At 46.4% G+C, this 22533-nt stretch overlaps 1 protein-coding gene across 17 annotated transcripts in view; it reads left to right on the forward strand.

The window, feature by feature from the left end:
• The window catches only part of MBNL1 (muscleblind like splicing regulator 1), a 203548-nt gene that overhangs the window by 5246 nt on the left and 175769 nt on the right, over nucleotides 1–22533 (forward strand). For 6 of the 17 annotated variants that reach the window (XR_005377215.1, XM_038571237.1, XM_038571248.1 and 3 more), the window contains exon 1: nucleotides 22073–22091. The exons of 3 other annotated variants lie outside the window; for them this stretch is intronic. The gene's annotated coding sequence lies outside the window, so the exon portion shown is untranslated. Of the gene's footprint in view, nucleotides 1–21071; nucleotides 21299–21973; nucleotides 22092–22533 lie in introns of those variants that run through there. 8 more of the 17 variants (XM_038571247.1, XM_038571253.1, XM_038571256.1 and 5 more) reach the window with 6 other exon arrangements.

A 22533-nucleotide genomic window follows, 5' to 3' on the forward strand; every position in this document is an offset into this window, starting at 1 on the left:
TTCTTTGTTTTTGTTTCTTTTTAATTTTTTTTAGATTTATTTAGATATAAATAAATAAATAAATAAATAAATAAATAAATAAAGGGGAGGGGCAGAGGGAGACGTAGAGAATCTCAAGCAGATTCCCTGCTAAGCGCAGAGCCAGATACAGGGATTGATCCCACCACCCCTAAGATCATGACCTGAGCTACAATCAAGAGTCCGCACTTAGCCAACTTAGCCACCCAGGTGCCCCACTTCTCATTTCTTGTAATGGGGAATGGCAGGAGAGGCCAAGATCCGGATGAGGTATACTCACAGCTCCTGGAGTGTTTGGGTTTGTTGACCCTTTTGGCAAGAATATAGTAATGCAAAATACACCTATGCAGACACAAACATATAAGTATGCATATCCCAAATGCATACGCATGCGTTCATAGAAACGCTGATATCCATACAGGTATATTTTGGACATTATGAGTTCATCTGATATCTCCAGTTCTAACCCATTCCCCAGAAGGGTCTTCCTTGCCTTCACCTGTGCAATGTTTGTGTCCTCCTTCTTCCACGGTGGCAGCCTTGGATCTTAACATTAACATGTTTACTCATTTCTATAAAACATCTAAAATGATTTCTGAATTACTTTACCTAAACACTGCAATAAACAAACCTATTGACAAAGAATTCGGGTCTGCATGCACTTCTTCCCCCACACAGCCATAGCCCACCAAATACTGCGTTTGTGGGTTACTAGGATGATTCCTCTCTTCCTTCCCTCCCCCTTCCCTCCATCCCTCCTTCTTCTTTCTTTCCATGTGGGGTTATCATAGTATTCATTTGAAATACAATTAGGTTCATTTGTTTCTATTTGTTTCCAGGTTGGGAATTGTTTTCCCCCTTTGCATTCTTATCGGTTTAATTTAATGTTTTTAATTGACCGGCTTTTCATTGTTTTCCAAGCCATGGAGACTAAGTGGTTTTTAAAAGTTAAATGTGGACGTTATCACCACATTTATAGAAAAATAGGTAAGGAAAGAAGCAATCATGAATTTGTATAGTCCGTAAGCACTGGGCAAATTCTCACCCTTTTCTATAAGTGATTCTAGAAGGTTCCTGCCCCCAGCACTCCTCCATATTCTACTCCAGTACTCATAATGATGAATGCATCCTGGTATTTGTGGTAGGAAGAGAAAGTGGGTCAGCGTCAAGATTCATTTTCAGTTTCCATTCTGTCACTTACTGACTGTGAATCTTGGATGGTTGCTCCTCTTCCCTCTCCAGATATCTAGCCCTATAACTGTAAGTTAAAAAAAAAAATTGTACCTCCTTAACTCTTTGCCAACTTTTGGACTCCTATCTCAAAGTGATTACTCAATCTCAGATGTTAACCGGCCTCTTGAAGTTAACATGTCCAGAAGAAAGGCCCTCACTGCCTACCCTTCTCTCTGCTGCATGCCCGGTCTTCTTTGATACTTTTATTCTTAAATCACCTTACACCCAGTGATCTAGGTCAAAAGCATCACTAATTTCTTTCTTTCTCTCACCTATACCCTACGTATCAGCAAGTCTGTCCATTCTGTTTCCAAAATATATCCCAATATTGCCCAAGTTCACCCCTCACGCCATCTTGAGCTCAGTATAAGACTCTATCATCTCTGTTCTGGACATCTCTGTTCCCGTTGCAGCCCTATTAAGAAATCTCTCCTTCTCTACTCTTGCATCCCTGCAAGCAGGACCTTTTAAAATAGAAATCAAATCATGTGACTCCCTGCCCACAATTCTTCAATGGCTTCCTATGTTAATTATGAAAAAATCATGGGGGATCCCTGGGTGGCTCAGTGGTTTAGCACCTGCCTTCAGCCCAGGGCATGGTCCTGGAGTCCTAGATCAAGTCCCACATCAGGCTCCTTGCATGGAGCCTGCTTCTCACTCTGTTTGTGTCTCTCTCTCTCTCTCTCTCTCTCTATGTGTGTGTGTGTCTCATGTATAAATAAATAAAATCTTTTTAAAAATTTATGAAAAAATCCAAATTCCCCTTCTACTGCTTATATATCTTCTCCTCTACCTAGGTTTCTGCCCTCACATATCCTTCCTCTCATCCCTTCATTCACTATGCTCTGGCTCCGCTCCTTATTTTGCCCTGGGGCATCCTAACTCATTCCTGACTCCAGGACTTTGCAAATGCTCTTCCCTCTCTTTTCCTGGCATGTTCTTCCCACACATTACTGTGGCACAACCCTCCTTTCTTTAGACGTTTGAACGTTCCTCCCAAAGGATGTCTTCCATGACCAACTACACATTATTATTAGTTTCCCCAACCCAGTCACTCTCTATCCTTTTATCTCATTTTCATTTTCTTGATAACCACTTAAAGCTACATAAAATGTTTATCTTTCTTTAATTATTTATTGTTTGTTCCTCCCACTAACATGTAAGCTCCGTGAAGGCAGGATCTGGTCTGTTTTGTTCGTGTTACATCCTCAGTGTCTAGAAAAATGCAAAGAACATACTAGGTACTCAAATGATGAGTAAGCACAAGGCCTCAACAGTTCTGAGCCTCCTGTACAAATAACACAAATATGACAAAAATAACAGCTATCTCCCAAGGTCTTGTGGAGGAGGCCATGGTTATGGTAATGGCCTAAGCTGCCACACAATTGTCAGGTGGGATACTTCTGTTAACATGAGTGAAAGGAACTGAAACAAAAGAAATGGTCCCTGGAGACAACAAATAGACCGAGAAGTTCTCTTTTTTGTGTGTATTGGCTCTCTTCCACCACTGAGCTAAAAAGGGATGGGTTCACAGTGGGTGCCCCTAATCTCTTAGAATCCTGGGGGCAATTGCTCTGCATTGCTGCCCCACTGCCTTTGCACTTGTCCTGCCTTTGCCCTCACCACCAAGAAAAAACATGTGCCCACCCTTCCTTGCCAGTTAGGGTTCATTGCTTCCCTCAAGCCAGATGGAAGAGCAATCTCCTTCCAGAATTCTTTCCTGATTAACCATCTGCCTGTGCTGGCCTCATGGCTATGCATATAGTTCACATATTGTTTTGTAATTATTTCCTGGTTCTATTTTTCATCTTGAAATAGATTTTAAAGCTATTCCAGGAAAACTGTTTGGAGTTGTTTCATGTTGTATCCAACATACCAAGTTAAAACTATAAATATAGGACTTGGTTCTTGAGATTATTAGGTCTTAAAGGATGGTAATGATGATGGTGATGATGATGATGATCGTGATAATGTTAATAATAATAGATTTACTGTTACATTTTTTAATTATTATTTATTTATTTGGGAGAGACAGTGAGCGAGCGAGCAAGTGAGCAAGAGAACACGAGTGAGGGGGGAGGCAGAGGGAGAAGCTGACTTTTCCTCTGAGCAGGGAGCTCAACCTGGGGCTTGATCCTAGGACTCCAAGACTATGACTTGAGCCAAAGGCAGATACACAACTGAGCCACCCGGGCACCCCTACTATCACATTTTTTAGTACTGGTTTTTAGTACCATTGCATATCATTTTTACTACCAGGTTTTAGTGCCAGTTTTAAAATACCATTGTATATATTAGGTGCTTCACATAATTAATGAATTAAACACCTTCACTAACTTTGTGAAATAAGTACCATTATTACTATTTTACAGATTTAAGAAAGAAAAAAAAAAGAAAGGTTCAGAGAGAGTTAGTTTGATAATGGTCAAAAAACCAATCCTGGTGTGTCTGGATCTTTATCATTAATATACTTGCCTCTAGTACTTACAATGAGAAGCAAGGTAGGCAAAACTTTGGTGTAGATACTGTTAGACACTTATAGATTATATGGCATGACCCCTTGGAAATCTCACACTCTAGAAGGGAAAATCTCAAAAGACGTGGATTTTCAGCCACTATGAAAAATGTAAGGTATCACCTGAGACATTGAAATACTTGAGAGTTATTTTTCTTTTTTAGAAAATTTTATTTAAATTTGATTTGTAAGTGGATTTTATATTAGCTGATATTGGAGAATTGTCACATTTGTTAAGTGTGATAATATTATCTTAAACATGTAAAAATATTCTCTTTAAAGTAGTGACTATAAATCACTTTTATAAATAGTCCACCTCTTTAAAGAAACTATTTTTTGTTTGTTTGTTTTGGAGTTTTGGGAGGTAGAATTTAATATTTGCAGTAAGTATCTTTTAAAGACTTTCACATCAGAGTAGTAATCAAAGCAAGTTAGGAAAGAAAAGAGGTTTAATAACATAAGTGTCGATCATTAAAATATAGATAACCATAACATAATTCAGTTTTGTAACAATATATGGATCTATAAGCCTGAATTTGTTAAATATTTTATTTAATTTCAATCTGCCAACATATAGTATAACATCTCATCATGTGCCCTCCTTAATGCTGGTCACCCAGTCACCCCATCCCCCCACCCACCTCCCCTTCTGCAACCCTTTGTTATTTTCCAGAGTTAGGAGTCTCTCATGGTTTGTCTTTCTCTCTAATTTTTCCCCATTCAGTTTCCCCCACTCATATGTAGAATATAAGAAATAGTGAAAGGGACCATAAGAGAAGGAGAATTATGCTTCTTGATGCAGTGATGGCACAAGGCTCCCTGGGGGAGGCGGCATTAAGGTTGAATTATCAAAGTTTTCATCAAGTGGAAACACATTGGGATAAAACATTTTCAAAAGATTTCAGAACATTTTCAAAGACCTGGAAAAGCCTTTTAATATTACATGAATTTAACATTGAGTCACTTTTTTTCCCCCTTATCCTACGGATCCTATGGTCCTGCCAGTATTTGGTGACTCTGCCTTTGTGACTCTTCGCAGAAAGTGGGTTATGTGAAGAGAGAGGATTTTAATTCTTGTGAGAAACTTCTTTGCAGGTTGAAGTGCATCTACTCGTGTATTCATATATCAAGCAGTATGCATTAAGCATTCATCTAGGTGCTAGGAAAAGAGTGACCAAGACCAAGTTTCTACCCTGAAGGAGCTTCACTTTAGTCTAGTGGGAAAAAGCAATGAGCAAGCCAATAAACAAGTCAATTTTTAAAAAGAGAATTTCAGATGATGCCAGCAGCAGGAAGACAATTCAGCAAAGAAGAAGGATAGAGAAACAGAGAAGGGCTGCTTCTTTACCTACCTGGCCTCCCGAGGTGGCCTCTCTGAAAGGGAAAGTGTGTGTGTATGTGAGTATGTGTGTGTCTTTAAGTATTTCTTTATTTATTTAGGATTTTATTTTATTTATTCATGAGAGATACAGAGAAAGAGAGAGAGGAGCAGAGACAGGCAGAGGGAGAAGCAGGCTCCATGCAGGGAGCCCAATGCGGGACTCGATCCCAGGACCCCGGGATCACGACCTGAGCCAAAGGCAGATGGCCAACCACTGAGCCACCCAGGTGTCCCTGAATGGGAAAAAAACATTTGAAGCTGAGACATGAACGATGATGACAAGTTTGAGTGTGCCATGCAGAGGGCCCTGGGAAGAGTGGCGCTGGGGGAGTGATTTGCAAGTGCAGCAGAGGCAGGAATGAATTTGGCATATCTGAGAAGCAGAAAGGAAAAGTGCAGGTCTCAGAGGGTAGTGGGAGCCGAAGCTAAGGGGCTGAGGTTGACAAAGGGCCAAGACAAGGAGTTGTACACTGTGAACAAATATTTGCAAGGACAGGCACATGTATGTACTGTGGGAGTGGGTGCAATGAATGACCCGTGCATTCTGTGTTTAACACAGCCTGGAGAAAAAACTGTTGTTTGAAGAGAAGCAGAAATTACTACATAAGTCAAAAGTTTGCTTAGGTGAAAAATTATTATAGTTTGATGAATTTCAAGTAAACCGAGTTTATCTTCAGAGGTTAACCTTATTTTCTTATCTTTTCATTTTTATTGAAGCTGCAGGCTTGATAAAAATGAAAAGGGCTTAAATATTATTTGATTTAGTCAACTGAAGATTTTTCAGCAAAATTGCTGTGGAATAACTGACTTTATCACAACCATTGAAAATCAGTACCCTGACGTCTGGTAATGGGGTCATCAAGCACATTAGTTTCTGTATGAATATGAAGCAGATAAGACTAGAGAAAAGGCTGTTTCCCAGTCTCTGGAGACAACAGATGCTCTCTTGTTTATTCTTCTCAAGTCCTAGCTCTGGTGATATTAGGGACCCTTACAGCATCAACCTCTTCCTATTATAAGTAACTGTTACTTACACTCCATTTTCAGAATAATTATAAATTTCCTCTGATTTATTTGGATTATCCCAAGAGATCTAAACTATCCAATTATTACCTTTTAAATCCCAGAATTAAATAGATACAACTTTGTTTGGGGTGAGGGGAGTTGGGAGATTGAGTGTGATTTGGGAAGGGAATATAGAGTATCTTATTTAGTTCTAGTAGGTCGTAGGTGCTTGGAGGTGAGGCGGCTGCGAGGAGGAGGAGGAGCGAGCGGAGGAGAAGTGAGAAGAAGAGAAGGAGGCGGAGGGAGTGGGAGCGGCCGGGACGGAGGAGGCTGCGGAGAGGAGGAGGGGGAGGAGGGAGGAGCGCCTTAGAAGACTCGGCCTCCTCCTCCTCCTTCTTCTTCTTATTATTATTATTACTACTACTACTATTATTATCATTACTATTTAAACAAACCTAATAGCTATTAAGGACAAGAACAAATGGCATCCCATATATTTGAGAAGTTAATGACAACTAGTATGGCTATTTCTATTTCTGATTTGAGTTGAGGGCTGACCATGGAAAATAAATAAATAAACTCTACCAGTTGCTTTGGACTGGGCGTAGCTAGAAGGATGACCATGGGTGGGTGGGGAGGAACACAATCGTAATTTCCCCAAGGCTAGCAGACACAGTACTGTTGTAGGAGCCACAAGATGACTTTTGAGTGTTCCTTACAGCGCCCAAATAGACCATCATTATGTTACTGGTATTTGGGAAGTGTGGAAGGGTAGAGATGACTTATGTGCTATTTAAGTGATAGAGTCCATTGTATCACACAGACATGTGGGTATGATGACTCACTGTATCACTGGATTAGTGCAAAATGTAAGCTGGTGTGTGGTTTCCAAGCGCACGCGTGTGTAAACGCATGGGTATCTTCGATGTGTGAATGTTTAGAGAATGCTCGTGAAACAGGAAGCCACTTCCTGACCTGCTGCTTACTACAGGTGGACAGACTAGCCAAGAAGCAAATATATTAAAGTAGGAGAGCAGCAGGTTTTCTACAGTAAGAATGGCACACATCTGCTGAAGGAACTAGAATCAGGAGGGGAGCATAGAAAGACCACGTAGGCCTGGGGCATGACTCCAGAATCGGACGTTAATGATGCCTCGTCCAGGGCCCGGCGTCCTCTGCTCCTGCCTTATTTGGCTTTGTTCCCCTGGTTGGTGACCCATCACGTTGGAAAAGAATCTCTTTCAAAAGTGTAAATGTTCCTCTTTCTGCGGGTGATGTCACCATTCCTGTGGCCCAAGCCTTTGTTACTAAATAGTACTTAGCAACACATAATCATTATTTTCTCCACTTAGAGCTCTGAGGGTGTTTGTTCTGATGAAATTGAGAGATACATTTTTCAGGGAGGTAGGAGTAAGAGCTGAAAAAAAGGGAAGCTGTGCCTGGAACAATTTCTTGACTTGTGTTACTTAAAAGAAGCAAGTAGACAACTAAATTTTTATCCTGTGGCAACAGCTCTGACTGCAATAAAAAAAAAAAAATCACATATGGCTCCAAAGGATGTGGTTTCTATGCAACTGTGCATTATACATTCATTTTTAAAGTGATAGATGCCTTTTACTGGGCTTGGTTTGTCCTTCCCATGTTTTTTCTTACAAAATGTCGTTGGGGGGCGGGTGGCGGGGAATTGGACGAAAGAAAGCCATGCTCTGGTCAATTAAGACTCATGTTTCTAAAGTGCCTGTTGATCATTCCAGGGAATATCTTGGATTCCCTTTGGATTACATCCTACCTGTCCATTCAAAAAACTAAAAAAAGAAAAGAAAAAAAAAAAGAAAAAAAAAACTGTAGAAAGATCTTTTATCTCATAAAAAGTTGTAACTTTCTTAAAGTTGCAATTTGATTTTAATTCTCATATTTTGAAGAGACCTGGAGTTTAACGTGAGCTTGTTTTTTTTTTAAATATTCTAATTTTTAAACTCACAATTACCATCTACTTAAAATCATTATAATAGCTGTAATTTGTCAAAGGTCTGACCTAGGTCAGGTTAATTCCTGTGGAATCATTCATGAGCACAATTCTATGAGGCAGATATTTTGCGTTAGCAGGAAACGGAGAGTTGGAGAGATTGTCTAGAAATTTGTGCCTGATTAGGTAACAGACTGCAGACTGTCTTTGTTTGATAGGAGCTGAGGCAGAGGCAGAGCAGCAGCCCCCTTATTTGAAGTAACACCCCCTTATTTTGCAACCTGATTCTTCTAAAAGGTCTGGTGCAGACACAAGCCATCGCACCACTTTGGAGGGGGGCAGGTGGCCATGCTGTCTCCAAGAGGCGCCAACGTCATAGGCAGAAGGACAAGGTTGTAGCAGCTCTGACTCTTGCCAGTGGAAGCTGGCCCATGTGTCGCATTTGGCACGTGCATACCTATTGCCAGTGACCCCCAAAGAGATGGTGTTTTTCCCTTGAGTCACCTGGGAATTTGGTCACAAATAAAATAGGTGTGCTTTCAGCAGGCTTCCTCCATCCCAGGAAGGAGAGTACCCAGAGCTGTACCAGGTATCATCCACACACTCCTTTTTCTTCGTAGTTAGTTCTGGTTGTCCCACATACATTAGCTATTTGGTGCCAAATATGCCTGTTTCCCCAAGTTCAAGTCTAGCCTAAGAAAGGTAACACCCCCCCCCCCCCAAGGCCCCACATAGAGTTCTGGGTATTTAGGGACCCTGACAAACTATTTACAGTTTCTTCCAAGGCAGACGTTACCAGAAATGTCGTAAGAATAGACAGGCCTCAAAGCCCTCACGAGAGGAAAAACTGTTCTGGCTAAGTCTATAATTTAGTCGATCTTCAGAGAAGAATGACTTCATGAAAAGACAGACCCAGAGTGGCCAGCCTCTTTTAAACAGTTAACTTTTTCTTTATTTAATCGTGAAGACTAAATGACAGGTAGGGAAGTGCTTTTGTGGGAACGTGGGAGTCTCGAAGCTATAGAAGGAAGTTACCCTGCGCAGGGGAGTGAGCATGTGGGTAGGAGTTACAGACGACTGCTCTATTGCTCGTCTAGAATAACCGTGCATAAACATCTTTTCAATGGCACCTGAACAGAATTAATGGACTCCTATTATTAAAGGCACTTGATAGATTATTTTTTAAAAGTACATATATCACTTATTATATTCAGGGACAGAAAAAAATAAGATTTTTACATCCAGGAACAAGAAAAGAGCCTCTAACTTTGACAAAACAAAAGATGATCGGATTGGAGTTCCACATGTTGATGTAAAAGACAGTGTTACCCTCTCTGAAAGTACGAGAGAGAAGCTGGCTTCGTCCGGTAGGTGTCATAACCTTAAAACACTAAACCCAGGAAATGAATGAAAGCAAACACCAGCAAGGGGAGTGCGTAGTAGTGATCAGATACAGATTTCCCCAAACCTTGCCTTCGGGGCTGTGTGGTGGACAATCTGCATCTTGACAGAAATAAAGTCGCTGTTTCATGCAACCAGTAACAGAACTCTTGTCTTAAAACTTAAAAGGAATTCCAGCACCGAAGATGTGGAAGCCCTGTGCTGGCTCTCACATGGCTGCAAGTCGGGACATTTGAACAAAAAAAAAAAAAAAAAAAAAAAAAAAGAGGTCACAAAGACAGTGATAACTGTCTATCTTTGGAGTTTGGGTCCCCTGTTCACACTCTTGTTCTCTGTCACTACACATTGCACATTCATACCGTTGACTTCATTGATCGTGATTATTTACTATTTCATGTCTATAGCCGGCCGGACTGTATGTGTCAAGATCCTCGAGGTCTAGTTTTGCTCATTCTATAGTCTCAGGTTCTAGGAAAGGCTGGACTTATGCCCGGGGCTCAGTGACTATTTGTGGGACTGGGTGGGAAAGTCGACGGCAAAAAGACAGTGAGAATGCGGCAGTTACTGGTGAGCTGGTGACCTGCAGCCGGGAAAGTTTGAGAAGGGAAAAGAATGTTCAACATTGTCTAAAAATACATTCCGTACTGGGAAGGCTCAATGGGATCAGGTCCTGTCGGCAGTTACTCATTGCTAAGCCTGTGGCAGAAATATGGGGGCTCAGAGCCACCCAGGTGCAGCCACTGGGACCGATGGTGCACTCACGAGGACTGTAAATCAGGACTTCTAACATTACCTGCAAATGAGATTCGAGTCAGAAATGTCCTGTTAATTTATTTGTATTTATGATTTAACCATGCCTCTTTGTTGGATGAATTCATAAAGTGCATAAGAATTTGCAAAAAAAAATAATTTGCAAGACTTCGTTTCTAAGAAAGTTATGGATACGTACACGCGTGCATACACATGTGTGTATACTGGCGCACTTTGATGCAACACGCACACACATCTATTCCATAGTTTGATACGAATAAATCCAAAAGGAAGTGGCCTAGAACACTTTTGATCTCTCAGAGACCCTAATGCCCTCAGGGGGCACTCAGAGTCTCGATTTCTTAGAAAGAGGCAGGAGGATATGGAATTAGAAGCACACCACAGCCTGAGAACCTTACAGAATATGTAGGATTAACCTCTGTGTGCACTTGACTGTGTCTAGTTTGTTTTCAAGCCCACAGACCACTGACGCTTACCTGGTATAAAGCAGAACATATTTAGGTTGCCTACGAAGCGCCGTGTCCCACCAGGTGCATGACAAAGGTGCCCTACCACCTTAGCTCCAGACTGGTCCTGATGCCCACATTTCTGTGGGCACCTTAGCTCCAGACTGGTCCAGATGCCCACAACTGGTATGTGACCAGTTTACCCAAACCGAACTCTATTTGAGACAGCATTTGCAGCATAGAATGATGCTTCTTTTGAGGTGAACAGACCTTGCTTGCCAATGGGAGGACGTGGACCAGGTCAGTGGATTGCCGCTGATTCTGGGGAATTTGATTTCCTCAACTCTAGCTCAGTAGGACAACTTGGTTGCACGTTGGAGCCATCTGAGCAACTTTTTTTTTTAATTTATTTTATTTTATTATTATTATTATTTTTTTTTGAGGAACTTTAAAAAAAAAGAAACACCAATGCTTGTGTTGCCATTCCCAGAAATCCTGATTTGATCGGTCTGGATGGCACCCAAAGGGAAGCCAAAGTCAGGAACAACTGCCCTACTCGGGGTCTCCCCATTCCTAGGCTGGGCTCATAAATACCACCTCACCTGCCCCTTGAAAGAGTGCAAAGAGACAGTCCAGGGTTCACCAGGTTCCCTTCTTCCTTTATCTCTTGGGGAGGAAATAGAAAGGGAAAGACATGCTGGTGGGCTGGGCGGAGAAGGAGGAGGGGCCCTTCCCGGGGCCCTCCATGCTCTGCCAGTTAGCGGTTCATTAGGGTTAACCAGCTATCTTTTGTCAAAGTAATCACTTTGGAAGGATTAAGCCTCAGTCTCACCTTAGTGTGAATGACTTTAAGCAGATAATCTCCTATCACCTAGTGGAGGATTTGGTTGAAGGCCTGGGGGACTCAAGGGAGGGTTGCAAGGCCAGCCAGGGCTTCACTTGAGGGCTTGGCTGGGGGCGAGGTGAGGAAGCCTGCCGTCTGGGAGCTAGGGCACTTGGTAGGCTAATAGCAGCATAAAATACAAGAAAAGCAAACTTTCTCCTCGCATCGCTAGGCCCAGTGATTTGTTAGAAGTGTTCATGTGATCAAGTTGCTTGTCTGTCCCATGGCCCTTTATGACGTTTCTGTCTTTCTTTGTGCCATGAAGCCCTTAACATGTGCCAGGTGATTTTGCCATTTGCCAGCTGCCTGGGAGTCTGTGAGGAGCAAAGCCTGGCGCAGCCCTAGCCTCCCAGCCATCTGCCTGGCACATGGTGAGCGCTCAGGGTTTGTTGAATTGAATTGTTTCATTTGCTACACTTTTTTTCCCCCAAAAAATGTGAGGTTTTGTTCCACATCTGCCCCCCCAAGCCCCCACCCCACCAGCTAAACTAGACTCTGAGTACCTTGAAGAAATCTTTAAAAATGTCTGTATCCCCAGTGCCAAGCAGAACTCTAATCAGTGCCCAAGAAATATTTGTTAAATGAATTAAGAAGCAATAGGCAGCATACTGATGCCCACGATATCAGGGTTAATTCATGACTGTGTTCTCAGTTTCCACGCTCCCGGACAAGGCAAAGAGGGGAGAGGGGGACAAGACGTGTGTATGACTCCCCCACCATTTATTAATGTGACAAAAGTTGTTCTTTCTCAAAAGTCCCATAGGACACCTGTTGAAGGTAATTCCAGGAAACAAAGGGGGGTGCCAGGGAATAAGAGGGGCCGGCAAGGTCCAGAGAGAATCGAGCAGGGGGACGAGAGAAGAGAGGGACATCGATCGTCACGGCAGCCCAAAGAAAGAACCCCAAAGCTGAAATGCTTGGATAGATGAAATAGACATTCAGGAAAGGAAACATCAACCTTGCTATTGGCAGTTTTCAGAAATCCGTTTGCATTGAGGAACAGGGAAGGCAATGGCCATATTTCCAGATGCTTGGACGGATGGAGTTAATAGGTAGCAATGTTTGCATTATGGCACATAAGATAGTTATGCTATAACATTTATGCCATCGACCTATTAGATACTATTTTTAAAAGATTACAGGGGATTCTGGGCTAAGCCACAACACGCAATTTTACGAGATGGTAGAAAGCATTTCACAATATTACATGTAATTATGTACTTTAACCGTAATATGTCCACTTTGGCTTCCTGGCTGTCTGTATTTATTTTTGTAACTGTTTTTATTTATTAAAAGGCCATCCTTGTATATTTTCTTTTCCTTAGTGACAGTTCTTAGGGAAAAAAAAGCACACACGCCAGGTCGAATTAGTTTAGAAATATGTTGCAAATGAGACGCATTAATTCAGGATCTGGGATACAGGTTGTGAAACACTACACTGTGGGGCAGGAGTCTTGACCCCTCATTAGCTGTGAGGTTTTGGTCAAAGGGTCAATTCTCCGGGTCCCATCACCCCGCGTGGTACATGACAGTGAAGATGAATGACATGAGAGATGTCACTGGGTTTATAAAAAATTTGCACGTGTAGTACGGTATCAGCTAAGTCAAAGATGTGTTGAGAAAGGCCTGGAAGGACACAAACTGTAGGATCACCAGCGACTATCTCTGGGAACTGCAAATCACTGCCGAATTGTATAAAAATAGTCCATTTTCGGGAATTTTGAATTCCCTATTCTGTGTTGACTTTAAGAAAGAAGGGAAGCACACACACTCACACACCATACATCTCACTTCCCGCAAGGCTTGGAGGTGGCACCGTATGGATCCTCCTTCAGCTGTCAGATGTAAGATTCTAAGGTTTGCTGTCTCTCACTGCTCAGGGTTTTTCGCGGGCCTACAGCCATTTGCTGCCCCCTGACCTCCAGAGGGGGGGCACCTACTGCATTCTCTTCTGGGGTTACACCACTGGCCTCCCCACTAGCAGTCAAGAGAGTGCTCTCCTGATATCTGTGAAAACCGACTCTGGATCACACACCATCCTCCCCTCCCCGACCCCAGCCCTAATACAACCAAACCCTTGCATGGTGTCCCACTGACCACAAGTCTCATGACCGCAGGTCTACATTTAGAGTGTGATTCATGTGATTAGGATTCATTGTTCTCCTACTTGACTGTGAGCTCCTTGAAGTTAGGTTATCTGGTTCTTTTTTGTTCACCATTGGACTTCTAGCCTTCTAGCCTAGGGAAATTGGGAGGCGAGACCATAGACCTACAGTTCCCACTGCTTGGGATGGTCTTTCCACAAGTGTTTTGCCCATCCTTGAGGACTCTGCTGCTCCGGGACCACCTCAGTCCCTGACAGTGCTGCTAAATACACACCCTCCCCCCCGCCCTCGTCCCATTAACCTGCTTTCTCTTATGCCACAGCGCTTCCCTCCATCTGAAATCACGTCCTAGGTTCACCTGTTTCTTTATATTTATTCTTTCCTTGTGTAGTGCCTGGATCCCCCTAGCAGCCTGTAAATTCCTTGAGGGAAGTGACTGGGCTGTGCTCATTTCTCAAACCAGAGCACCCAGAGCAACACTTGGCCCAGTGGGTGCTCAACAAACATTCGTGAGATACAGGATAGAGGGATTACGTGAAAAGGATTTTCTGATAGAAGGAAGGAAGAATGGAAAAAATGGTAGAAAGAAAAGAAGAAGAAAAAAAACCAGAAAGTACAAATAGAGGAATAAAGAACAATACTGAAAATCTAGTGTGGCCTTCTTTACATTAAACTTGGGGAACTTTTATTGTCTATATTAGAGCTTCTTGTTACCCCCAGGGTTTTTCAGAAAAACAATGGACTTAAACGGCCTGAGAGAGTCAGAAGACACTGATGCCAGTTCTCCTCTGTCACGATGCCAGTTTACTTATACGATGTTCTCTGGTCTAACAAAGGAACAGGGCCAGATGGTCTCTAACGCTCCATTCCCAGCTAAAATTCTGTGGTTCTAAACTTTTAATTCTGAAATGTATGTTTTATATTGCCCTATTGTCAGGTGCCAAAAAAAATTATATTGAAGATTTAGATTCCACTGTTAGGTAAAATAGCTTAATTGAGATATGTTCAAATCAAATTAATATTTGTAACTCAGTTTTAGTCTCTATAAATATTTTAAGACAAATTTGTTGATTTTTATATAATATTATCACACTTATGTGATTTGTGCATTAAATGGCATACATGTACATGATAAATACATGTTGTATCACAGAGCATACTATATATTTACATAATATATAATAGAATATAAATTATTTATATTTAAGTACCGACTATGGTTTAAAAAAGTTACAGGGTGTGTGAAATATGTAAGGTCCTTGAAGGTAAACTAAAATCATGTGACTCTATCAGGATATTTATTCAGATACCTATAACAAGTTTGAATCCAGGCTCCCTCCTCCCCTCTGAAATGTAATAGGGACCCATTTAATGTATCTGCTTAAAGTGGATTTTCCATACAAAAACATTTCCCACTCTTCCCTGCCTTCCAGAAGCTTCTTCTCGCAACCATATGTATTTAAATGTGGACTAGAAAGCGAAAGAACTGCATCTGGGTCTCAGTTTTGGCAGTATCTTGCAATGGATTATTTTTGTGCCAGTATAATAAAAACAGCATTGCTGTTTTCAAAGTCATATTTCGACTTTCAAAAAGCATACCTTCTTGGGATATTTGCATTGAAGTTTTTTTTTTTTTAAAGATTTTATTTATTTATTCATGACAGTCACACAGAGAGAGAGAGAGAGGAAGAGACACAGGCAGAGGGAGAAGCAGGCTCCATGCAGGGAGCCCGACGTGGGATTCGATCCCGGGTCTCCAGGATCGCTCCCTGGGCCAAAGGCAGGCGCCAAACCGCTGCGCCACCCAGGGATCCCTACATTGAAGTTTTTGTTTGTTTGTTTGTTTGTCTTGCCAGGAAAGCCAATTTGCATTTGGGAAGCAGTGACAACGTACTGAGCTATGAATGTGGTTTGTAGGCCAAGGAAGCTACAATTGATACACACACATACACACACACACACACACACACAGGTGCCTTAAAGACTCCCAGCTGAGTGAAAAAGATGAATGCTACCATTTGCTTTATCTGTATTATTGGTAAACCAGGCAATTGATATTATCTCTAAAAACCATCTTCCTTAACTGCACTTCTAGTGGGATTCATTGGTATAATTAAGGCTTGAGTGGTCTGAAATATTTCAGGAACCTTCAGTGAACATTCTTTCATTTATCTGAAAATGTAGTTTTATTTCATCCGAAATTGTTTTCTATAATTTCCCTCTCCACCCACAAATGACCTTCTTTTTATACTTATGGATCTACTCACTCACGAGCCAGTGAACTATACGTACACTTCACAGAAGCAAAAGAAACCGTATTGCTCATGCTGTCCCCGGCACTGAGGGGATATCGGTGGTGTTCTAAATGGGAAACTATTTACTTTTTATTACTAACGATTTTTAAGTAATTTCCACCATTTAAAGTGGGGCTAGAATGCCACTGGTAGCTGAAAGCTGGCAACATGATTTAATATTTTTAACACATGATCTGGTATTTGTTACGGTGCTTCAATTTCTCACTGTCATTACTCATGTTACAGTATTATCAATAATGGCAAGTTAAGCTAAATCAGTGGCAAGCTAGTTTTATACCACGATTTCTTTTATTTTTGACCCCTAGATTGACCATTATTTTATAGGAGTCTTCTCAACCATCCCCTTTTCTTCTAGCTAATGTAAAATAACATTTTTTTTCCTCTTCTTTGTCATTTACGAGGATGTTTATTTTACTGTTTCTAACATTCAAGGGTCTTTCTTGTATTTCTTTGTATTCTGTTCGGTAGAGCAGAAAATCTGTCTCAGTTTCAATTTCTCTTTTGTTCCCAGAACTTCCCCCCTCCTCCAATGCTGAAGTGGAAAAATAATTTCCCCTCTTGCACCATACACAGGTTCAAAATCCTGCTTTACACCATGATGCTTCAAACGGCAATTTTTCTAACCCACAAGAAAAAAAAAAAAAAACAAAAACAAAACAAAAAAACACCACCCAAGTTCCAACTTGGAAGTCTACAAGGGTCTGAGAACAATTGGAAATAAATTCCTACAACGGGGATTAGCTCGTAGCGCTTCATTGGACATTCTGAGAGGTGCCTGGAAGCCAGCTAGGGCACCAACCTGCCAGCAGACACATAGGTGGCCCAGCTCAGAAGTCAGGGTCCGTTGTCATGGAGAATGAAAGGCAAATTGAAGACATTAAAAGGCAAGTAGCAAACAATCCAGTAGGCTAAGCCAGGGATTTGGGAGCCTCCCAGGGTTCCTCCCTTCCTCATTCCCTGCATGAGTCATTTTTCCAGTCTGTCCACACCCATTCACCCTTCTTCTAGGGGCCGCCACCCCACACTCCCATTCACCCTCAAGCTGCTGCCTCAGGATCTTTCTGAAATACAAGTCCAAACTCTCCCCATTCCCTTGCTGTGTAAACTCTTGCAGTGGAGCATGGTTTTCAGAGCAAAGCTGAGGCTCCTCTGATGAAAGCAAACCTCCTTCGAGCTCGTCTCCTGCCACTCCCCTACACTAGCTTTCCCTCACTTCTAACAGGAAAGCTGGGGGGGTGGGGGGGTGGGACGTGGTATTTGCCATGTTCTTTTCTTCACTTGACCGGACTCGGCTCCCTTTCCATCTCATTATTTGCTCTACCCCTTTTCAGGCACCTGCGGGGTAGCTGGGTGATGGGCACTGAGGAGGGCACTTGATGGGATGAGCACTGGTTGTTAGACTATATGTTGGCAAATGGCACCTCAATTAAAAAACAAAAAACAAAAAACCTCCTCCAAGGAAGCCTTCCCTAACCCTCCTCAGGCCGCCCTCTGGCTGGCCTACAACCATTTTAGCATTTATCCCTCAGGCAGAATTAATTGGTTTGTCTCTTCCCTAGTAGCAGTAGTAGTTGTCCTTGAGGGTAGGGATCATGTTTATCCATCCTTGTATTTCTGACGTGGCAGGCATTTGATGTAGTTGTTGAAATGAATGCTGAAGGCAAAAAAAGGAATTCCTCATAGCTGCTGATTGGCAGATAGAGAGTGCCCATTCCTGTCCTCTGAGAAGGTGTCTGTGTCCTTTTAATTTGCTTCAACCGGGTGGCCACTTGGGTACCTTTTAATGATTAACACTGAGAAGTAGGACCATTTAATTAACGCATTTGTTGTGGAAGGGAGCAACGCACAATAGGAACTGTTTTGCGGATCTAGCCAAGGGTGAGAGCTCAAGTGTGTTGTTAAAGCCTCTGGACGTATTTCTGAACTTTAGCACCTTCCGTGATGTTTTCCCTTTTCCTCCTAAAGCCGGCCCCACCCTCCTTAACACAACTCAACAGTCGTAGGGCGCGAACGCGGCACCCTATCTACCACTGCATTCCGAGGTGTGCCCAAATCATGGAGCCAGTGTTTTCAATTAGAACCGTCCTTGCACAAGTCATCAGAAGTCTCTTAGGTTCAAAGGAAATTCTGCCCCCAAATCTCCAAAACATGATCACATCACGTTAGTCCAGAATTCTTTCCATTCAAAGTGAAGCCAAGTTGCATGTTCTAACACCCAGTGAATTACGATTTGGGGCCGTGGTTCCTTCTGCTCCAACAATAATAGGACTTATTTGCCTTGGACTATTCCTGTATTTCCAAAAAAAAAAAAAAAGGCATTTCTTTTTTCTTTTTTCTCTTTTCTTTTCCGGGAGGGCGTTGTGGGGAGCGGGGCGTAGGGTGTGGGGGGTTTGGGGGGTAGGGGTTGGAGGAAGGCATAGGAGAGGAAGGAAGGACGTGACGAAGAAGTCAGGACTATTTAGGTTTTCTGCTTTGTGGGGATTTCGTTTTTCTTGTCTTATTTCTTCTTCTCTCTGTCTTTTGTTTCTTGCTTTCCTTTCTTTCTTTTCTTTCTTTCTTTTTCTCTCCTTACTTTCCTTAGACCGTGACATGCGGAGTTGGGGAAGCAGGGGGATTTTTACAATATTACTGGCAAGCCAGACTGGAAGGCGGGATGGGAGTCTTCATGCCTGTGTGGCAATCCGTCTTGCTAAGGAACCGCAGGACTTGCGGGCACCCTGTGAACTTGACCCGAGAGGACCCCGGGGGGCGGGGGTCCTGCGGGCCAGCCGGGCTCAAAAGCCCTGCGGCGCATCTCCAGGCGGCAGCCCCATCAGAGGCTCGGCGTCTTATTTGCAGATCTGACTTTCACCTTCAACCTAACCTTGCTGGCTTCCCGACAAAAGCCCCATGCACCGGCCTCGTTAAAAAAAAAAAAAAAAAAAAAAAAAAAAAAAAAAAAAAAAAGACCCCCACCCCTCAAAAAAGGACCAAAAAGGACCTAGCTAGCTAGGTGTGCGCCCGGCTGTTGGGAAGGTGCCCAAGGCGGCAGGGGTGCGCGCCGTCTGCGCTAGGGCCCCGCCGTCCGCCCTTGGGCCCCACCGTCCACGCTAGAGCCCCCTGGTCCGCACTAGGGCCCCGCCGTCCGCGCTAGAGCCCCTCGGTCTACGCTAGAGCCCCCCCGTTACGCCCTAGAGCCCCCTGGTCCGCCCTAGAGCCCCTTGGTCCACCCTAAGGTCTCTCGGTCTGCACTAGAGCCCCCCGGTACGCGCTAGGGCCCCGCCGTCCGTGCTAGAGCCCCTCAGTCTGCGCTAGGGCCCTGCTGTCCGCCCTAGAGCCCCTCGGTCCGTGCTAGAGCCCCCCCCCCATCTGTGCTAGGGCCTCTCGGTCTGCGCTAGAGCCCCCCCCCCGGTCCGCCCTAGAGCCCCTCGGTCTACGCTAGAGCCCCCCCGTTCCGCCCTAGAGCCCCCTGGTTCGCCCTAGCCCTATAGCCCCTCGGTCCACCCTAGGGTCTCTCGGTCTGCGCTATGGCCCCCCGGGTCCGCGCCAGAACCCCGACGTCCGCCCTAGCCCCTCGGTCCGCGCTAGAGCCCCCCACCCCGGTCCGTTCTAGAGCCCCCCGGTCCGCCCTAGGGCCCCTCGGTCTACGCTAGAGCCCCCTCGTTCCTCCCTAGAGCCCCCTGGTCCGCCCTAGAGCCCCTTGGTCCACCCTAAGGTCTCTCGGTCTGTACTAGAGCCCCCCGGTACGCGCTAGGGCCCCGCCGTCCGTGCTAGAGCCCCTCGGTCCGCCCTAGAGCCCCTCGGTCCGCCCTAGAGCCTCCCGACCCGCGCTAGAGCGCCCCCCATCCGTGCTAGAGCCCCGCGTTCCACCCTAGAGCCCCCTCCCCGGCCCGCCCTAGAGCCCCGCCGTCCGCCCTAGAGCCCCTCGGTCCGCCCTGGGGCCCCTCGGTCTACGCTAGAGCCCCCTGTTCCGCCCTAGAGCCCCCTCCCCGGTCCGTTCTAGATCCCCCCGGTCCGCCCTAGGGCCCCTCGGTCTACGCTAGAGCCCCCCCGTTCCGCCCTAGAGCCCCCTGGTCCGCCCTAGAGCCCCTTGGTCCACCCTAAGGTCTCTCGGTCTGTACTAGAGCCCCCCGGTACGCGCTAGGGCCCCGCCGTCCGTGCTAGAGCCCCTCGGTCCGCCCTAGAGCCCCTCGGTCCGCCCTAGAGCCTCCCGGCCCGCGCTAGAGCGCCCCCCATCCGTGCTAGAGCCCCGCGTTCCACCCTAGAGCCCCCTCCCCGGCCCGCCCTAGAGCCCCCTCCCCGGTCCGTCCTAGAGCCCCTCGGTCCGCCCTGGGGCCCCTCGGTCTACGCTAGAGCCCCCTGTTCCGCCCTAGAGCCCCCTCCCCGGTCCGTTCTAGATCCCCCCGGTCCGCCCTAGGGCCCCTCGGTCTACGCTAGAGCCCCCTCCCCGGTCCGTCCTAGAGCCCCCTGGTTCGCCCTAGAGCCCCCTGGTTCGCCCTAGCCCTATAGCCCCTCGGTCCACCCTAGGGTCTCTCGGTCTGCGCTAGGGCCCCCGGGTCCGCGCCAGGGTCCCGACGTCCGCCCTAGCCCCTCGGTCCGCGCTAGAGCCCCGCCCCCGGTCCGTTCTAGAGCCCCCCGGTCCGCCCTAGGGCCCCTCGGTCCGCGCTAGAGCCCCCCCCCGGCCCGCCCTGGAGCCCCCGGTCCGCGCCAGGCCCCCCCGTCCCCGTGCAGAACGTGCAGACGGACGATACCACCGGGGGGCCGCGGGGATGCGCCTGTGCATCGGCATCGCCCGCTCGGCGCAGCGACCACCCCCGCGGCCGGTGCTCGGGGGAGGGGGAGGGGGAGGGGGAGGGGGCGGCGGAGCGGCCGGGGGCCGGGAGGGCGGCGGCTGCTGGAGGAGCGGCGGGCTTTTTTTTCTTTTCTCTTCTTTTTTTTTTTTTTTTTCCGCCGCCGCCGCCGCCGCCGCCGCCGCCGCGTGCGTCCGGGAGCCTGCGGTCCGCCCCGGGCTTCCTGGTGGGGCTGGGCCGGCGGGGCGGGGGAGGGGCCGCGCAGCAGCGGCGGCGGAAGCCGGGCCCGGCGATAAGAGGCTGCGGGCGACATGCAACAGCCTTTCCACTGCAGCTGAATGAGTCGGGGCGCTCACCATGCTCCCGTGACCTGGGGGCCGACAAGTTCAATTTTAAGCCGCGGGCCTCTCGGAATCAGGACTCCCACAATGCCTTGGGCACCCGCTCGGCAGTCGGGCTGCCTCTGAAAAAAAAAAAAAAAATGTGAGAGGTAAGTTTGCCGTTTTGCACAGTTTCCTCGGCGCTGCCGCGCGGCTCGGCATTGTTTGGAGTCTTTCGGGGGCCGGAGGAGGAGGTGGGGGGAGGGGGGGCTCGGAGTCCCCCTCCCCCTCCCCCTCCCCGGGCGGGGGGGCAGCTGGCGGCGGCGGCGGCGGCGGCGGCGGGTCCCTAACTCTGGGTCCCTAACTCGGGGCGGGCGGGGGCAGCTGCAGCCGGGCCGGGGCCGCCCTTCCCCGGGCTCCGCGGCCGCTGTCAGCGCGCAGGCAGCTTCCAGTTTGGCAGCAGAGGCAGAAAGAAAAGAAAGAAAGAGAGATGGGCGGCGGGGGTGGGGGGGTGGGGGGTGGGGACGGGGGCGGGGGGGGCGTGTGGGGGGGATGGAAGAAACAGGTGCGTGGAAGTGTACTCACAACTTAATGACCTTCGCCAGGGGAGGATGCGAGTCCCTGAGTCGCGAGCCCCGGTGTGCCCCGGCAGACCCCGCATCCCGGTCCCCGGGGGCTGCCATCGGGCCCGGTTCTCATCTGGGCCAAATATGTGCACGCAAAGGTTAATTCTCTGCCTGCTACCCATAAATTACGCATGACATGTTTAGCTGGGCTGCCTTATATGGAGAGGGCTGTATTTCAGTCCAGTTTGCCTTTTGCCAAGTTTACAGGGCGGAAGACGCCCTGCAGGAGAGGGGTCCTCTCTCTCTCTCTCTCTTTTTTTTTCTTTTCTTTCTTTTTCTTTTTCTTTTTTTTTTTTCCCATCGTTTGGTAGTGCGTCACTCAAAAACTGTAAGAAAAGTAAGTATAGACGCTCTCGGGGTGGAGCCGCAGCCGCTGGATCGAATCGCTTTCACCGGATGGTTCAAAAGAACCACAAGTAGTTAGGGCTCGGGTTCTGCTCTTTTAGACAAAAGCGGGACAAATATGTAGCCCCCCACCCCCCACCCCCGCACTTTTTTTTTTTTTTTTAAACGGAGCCGGAATCTGTTATTGGTAGTAATGTGTCATGTGAGAATACTTTGATGCCGGAGCCTGTAACACGAGCAGGTAGACGGCGGAGCTCACGCTTGCCCCTCGCGCAGCGCTTCCCAGCCCCAGGGGTGTTGCAAGCGCAGTAGAAGTGTTCTTAGGTGCCCCCCTCCCCGCCTCCACCCTGCGCACCCACCCCCGCGCAGGGGGGCACCTACGGCTGCGGGGATTTGGCGGTGTGTTTCCGTGGAGTGTGCTTCCCTAGGATTAA

Source organism: Canis lupus, chromosome 23, assembly GCF_011100685.1.
Source record: "Canis lupus familiaris isolate Mischka breed German Shepherd chromosome 23, alternate assembly UU_Cfam_GSD_1.0, whole genome shotgun sequence".
Lineage (NCBI taxonomy): Eukaryota > Metazoa > Chordata > Mammalia > Carnivora > Canidae > Canis > Canis lupus.